Here is a 5,427-nt window from a genome sequence, read left to right as displayed (position 1 = left end):
CCCCAGGCAAATTCAGAAAACACGGAGGAGGAACTCGCTTTTATAGGGAAGAGAAGGGAGTTGGGCGGGGCTGTGACACCCAGAGTGGGAGCGAGCTCAGAGTCCCAAGTATGGAGGCTTCTCATTGGTCGGGCTCGTGGGGCGAGAGAAGTTTTCTTCTTCCTGTTGGATTGTAGCTGGAGGCACCTTTTGTGGGAGGTGGAGGTAAACGTCGTTTCCTGTTTGGGGTAATTGATAATGCATAGTAGGCATGAGAGCTCCCCCTACAGGTCTGCCCCGGCTCCTACTTTAGTCTCTTTAATTCCACAAAACTGTGTGTGCTGCTTTTCTGTAAATTGGAAATTATTTCAAAACTAAAAGTTAGATAAAAGTATATACACAGGGGCTTCCCTGGTGGCGCAGCGGTTGAGAATCTGCCTGCCAATGCAGGGGACACGGGTTCGAGCCCTGGTCTGGGAAGATCCCACATGCCGCGGAGCAACTAAGCCCGTGCGCCACAACTACTGAGCCTGCGCGTCTGGAGCCCGTGCTCCGCAACAAGAGAGGCCGCGATAGTGAGAGGCCCGTGCACCGCGATGAAGAGTAGCTCCCGCTCGCCACAACTAGAGAAAGCCCTCTCACAGCAACGAAGACCCAACACAGCCAAAAAGAAATAAATTAATTAATAAATTAAAAAATATATATATACAGAAAATAATTCTATATAGTTTCCATGGGTGCCTATATAGGCAAGCAAATGTTTAGGAAAAGTGCAACTTCTGTAAGTATACGTGGATGTAATAACAAAGGAGAGAAAACGGTGTCCTTATGAAACTGAAGAGACGTGGCAGGGGAGGCCGCGTGAGAGAGCCGAAGGGAGTAAAAGGGGGCGATCAGCGTGTGGCTGGCACAGCTGCTGACAAGGAGCAGGTCCTGGGCACAGGGGCTGAGGTGGACTGGAGGCAAATGCCACCAGCCCTGAATAGGCCGAGGAGCAGGATGGGCCGGTGCAGAGCCCAGAGCCCCTCCCCTGCGTGCGGGCTTCCCGCTCAGACGGCGTTGCCCCCAGAGTCTCAGAGCGGCTGCTGCAGCACCAGACCTTGGCACCCAGTCTCACAGGAGTTCTGGGGAAAGACAGAGCCTTTCGTCCAGGAGGCAAACTGAAGTCCTGGCCCACCTCTCACTGGCCACAATTGAATACATGCCTTTCCAATGGCGTTCGGCTTGGGGCAGAGGTTCTCCAGGTGTAGGCCTGCACCCCCCAGCAGCAATATCTTCTGGGAACTTGTCATGGAGGCAAATTCTCCAACCCAGAAGCTCCGGGGCTAGGCTCTGTCTGTCTGTGTTTCAACAGGCCCACCAGGGGATTCTGATGTAGGCTGAAACTTGAGACGCAATCAGAGCCCTCCCAGAGCGCAAACGCAGCAGTGGAGGGGTGGGCAGCGCAGGGCGGGCTGCCATCTCCAGGCGGGTCAGGAATGGTCATGATGGAGGAAGGTGATTATCTCCTGAGCATCAGAAACAACAGGTACCCTGCTTACCTCACCTGACACCCTGGGGTGAGGCAGGCTGAGGGCAGAGCCCACTGGGGACCCTCAGCCACCCTGCCCACGCTGCCTGCCCATTGCCTGAAACCTAGGCCTCTGTCACTAGGGGGCTGTGGAGCCCCAGAGCCATGAGCGGGGGTTACATGGGGGCCACTGGGGCTGAGGCCTCTCAGCCCACCCCCCTTTGAGCTGCGGTGGCCCCGGAATGTCCCTTCAGGGGCCTTGGGGCTGCAGTCTGGATGAAGGGGGTCTGATGTGTCTTTTTTTTTAAAACAGTTTTATTGAGATGTGACCACATACCGTACAGCTCACCCTTTTAAAGTGCACAAGCCAGTGCTTTTAGTGTATCCACAGATACGTCAGTGTTAGAACACTTTCACCCCTCAGAAAGTCACGCCCTACTGCCCCGCCCCCAGCCCCAGGCGACCACTGTCTCCCCTCTGTCTCTGTGGATTTCCCGACTCTGGACGCCTCTTAGAAATGGCCTCATGCTGTATGTGGCCCTTCGTGTCTGGCCTCTCACTTGTCACGTTTTCGAGGCTCAGCCACACTGTAACAGGGGTCAGAACTCCATTCCTTTTCGTGGCCGAGTGCCAGTCCGTTGTGTGATAGACCGCGTTTGCTATGGACATCTGGCTACTGGGGATAATGCTGCTCCCAACATTGCGCACACGGATGCCTTCAACGCTCTTGGCTACGCCCTCGAGCGGCATTGCTGGGTCACGTGTAAATTTGAGGCACCGGCAGACCGTGTCCACAGCAGCTGCCCCGGCTGGTGGCGGGTGTGCTCTGGGCGCCTCCCGGGAGGGCCTCCCTGCTGCGCGGCCCCGGCCACCTCCGCTCTGCCCGGAGCCCAGGGACAGGGCCACCGCCGGCCCTGCTGGTCCCCGCCCTCCCCGCCCCAGGGGTGCGCTCCCATCCCCCGGAGCCCAGCCCCGAAGCCCCGTGACCCTGCAGTTTCTCAGGATTCGCACGAGGCCGGGAGCACCGGTTGATGTCACCGTCAACCATCACGTCACTGTCACTTGTCACCGGGAGCAGGGCCGCTCTCGGCTTCTCTTCCCCTTCTCAGACCGGGCTTTGGGCCCGGCTCCGCACGCCCCGCCTGCGTGGCCCCGCGCCGTTTCTCCCGTTAGAACCGCTCTAGCGGGTCCGGATCCGGCGAGGAAGGGGCTCTCAGACCCAGGCCGCGGTGGGGCCGCCTAGTCCGCCGCCGCCGCCTCGGGTGGTGCTGCCCCCTGGCGGCCGCGGGCCAGACATGCAAGGCGCGTTCAGCCTCGCGGGCACCCTCTAGGGGCCGTCACTGGGACAGGCGGGCCTTGGTCATCAAGAACTTGGGTCTTCGCAGGACCCCGGGGAAAGACCACCCAGGAAGCTGAAACGAGGCTCTAAGTTTTGAGCGCCCACTCGGTGTCAGGCACAGCTTAAGCGGGGGACAGACATGATGTCAGTGAACGTCCCCAACAGCCCTGCGGACAGGTCCTGTGGCCATTCCCAAATCCCAGGTGACGACGCTGGGCTGGCGGGGGTGAAATACCTCAACCAAAGCGAGCTGTCCTCCGACGTCCGGGGTTTCCGGAAGGTCTTAGAGTAACACGGGGAGCGCGGCTGTTTCCCCGCTAGGACCAAGCACTCCCATGAATGTCAGCGTGCTTTCCTGTCCACTCAGGAGGGCCTCCCCGGCAGGTCCCTCTAGCGGGTCAGGAGGCTTTGGGCAGCAGTGTGCCTTCCTGGGGCTGTGCCGCCTCTTCTAGACCAACTCCAGACCATGTGACCCCAGGATTCCCAGCCAAACCGTTCAGAGATCACCTCCCCCGCCGCTGCCATGGCTTCTCCTTGGGCCTGTCCCCACGGGGTCTGCCCGGGGTGCACACCTGTGGGCTGCAGCCACTCACGAGCCCGGCGGAGTGAGGGTGGGCCCCGGAGGGGGCCTGAGCCTGCACCGGATGTGCGGGTGTATTTGTCAGGGCTGGGAGCCGGGGTGTGTCTGGTGGAACGGGGCTGTTAGGTTGTTGACTCTTCAAATACTTGGACACATGTGAGTGCTGAAATGTCGGGGGAGCCTGGGTGGGTCTCCCCAGCTGGCAGGGTGATCGCCCACGCACGCGACCATCGGTCCCCCAGGGAACAGCAACAGGCCCTGCTTAGGCACAGGCCCTGTCCAGGGAGCTGCGAATACATCAGTGAACAAATAGCAGGGTGTCCCTCCAGGGACCGCTGGTCTGGGACACACTTGAGCCCGGGAGTGTAGCCTGGGCTGCTCGAGGTGGCCGGGCAGCCCCGAGGGGTCTCGGGGCTCCCCTCCTCAGTTCCTGCCTCCTTCCATGGACCCCAGGACAGCAAGGGTAGGCCTCACTGTGCCTGGCTCCCTCCCCACCTCGTGGAACTGTGGGGAGCACTTTGTGGAGGGGTGGATGGAAGAGGGGGAGGGAGGGTCAGAGGGAGGGGGGTGATGGAGGGAGGGGGGCGATGGAGGGGGGGTGATGGAGGGAGGGGGGTGATGGAGGGAGGGGGGTGATGGAGGGAGGGGGGTGATGAGGGAGGGGGGTGATGGAGGGAGGGGGGTTGATGGAGGGAGAGGGTGATGAGGGAGGGGGGTGATGGAGGGAGGGGAGGCTGTCTGACTGGCTCTCAGGCTCTGTAACCCCACTATGAACGTGAGAAGTTTCCCTGAGCGACGTGAGTCAGATGAAGGAGAAAGGTTGTGGTCGGTGAACGAAGGTTCAGCTACGATATTAGGGGAGGGGAGGTGTGTGTCGGGGAAGACTGTGCCGCGGGCCAAGGTGGGCCCTTGACCACTGCCTCCCCAGCTGCTCCCCAGGGTCTCAGCCTCAGGGGCAGGGCCGCCTCACGCCCTGGGTGGCCCTGTGTCCAGCACGGAGCTGGCAGGTGACCGGAGCCCAGTCTCCCCCTCTGGGCCCCCCGGGAAGCCCCCCCACCAAGAGCTGTGGATGGCGGATTGGGACCTGGCTGGACCCTGAGCACGGAGCCTGCCCTCCCCAGCAGTGACAGCCCCTCCACGCAGCCACCTTCTAATTTCATGTGGGCCCCATGTCATCCTGCAGGCACCCTCTGAGACTCCCCAGGGGCAGAGACCCTCCAGGCCACCCCTCCCGGCAAAGTCCTGGCAGCCCCTCTCCTGAGCCAGCAGCTCCCGGGGTCTGAGCCCTGCCTCCGCCACAGTGGGGAGCTGGTGGGCCGGGCAGCTTGACGGGATCCTGCCCGGGGAGAACGGGCCGTTTATTGGTTGCATGATGTCAGCAAAAGATGGAAAAGCAGGCAGTTCCCAGCCTGGGTGTGAAGAGGTGGTGGTGAACTAACGGGGAAGCCCCTTCGCTGGGGGCTGGGGGCTGGGGGCTTGCGTCCAGGGTCACATCGCACACACACACACACACACACACAGACACACACACACACACACACACACACACACACACACAGGCTGTCCTTTGAGACAGTCCCGTGAGAGGACAGAGGGAGAGAGGAGGGGAAGGGTGGACAGGCCGGGCCTACCCCCGGGCCAGTGTGGATGAAGCCCCATGGCCCGAGGGTGGAGGGTGCGGACCCATCGGGCACAGTTCTCACCCAGCTCCCATCCGATTCCCCTGCACCTTGCGCAGTCTGGGCACCCTGGTGCGGGCGAGGCTGGCTCTGAGCTCCCTGGGGAGAGCGGACAGAAAGCAGTGCCCCACCACAGAGCCGCTGGGCCAGGATGACTGTGGACCAGGCAGGGCCAGCGCCGGGCGTCCAGACGGCCACTGGGGCCCACCACGCGGCCTTGAGACGGAAGGGGCAACCCGGAGGGACACAAAAGGGGGCACGTGAAGACAGAAGCAGAGATTGGGGTGATGCAGCCACAAGCCCAGGGACCCCTAGAGCCACCAGAGGCTGAAACGGCAGG

Source organism: Tursiops truncatus, chromosome 2 (genome assembly GCF_011762595.2).
Source record: "Tursiops truncatus isolate mTurTru1 chromosome 2, mTurTru1.mat.Y, whole genome shotgun sequence".
In the NCBI taxonomy this organism is placed as follows: domain Eukaryota; kingdom Metazoa; phylum Chordata; class Mammalia; order Artiodactyla; family Delphinidae; genus Tursiops; species Tursiops truncatus.
Note: the sequence above shows the minus strand (reverse complement) of the source record.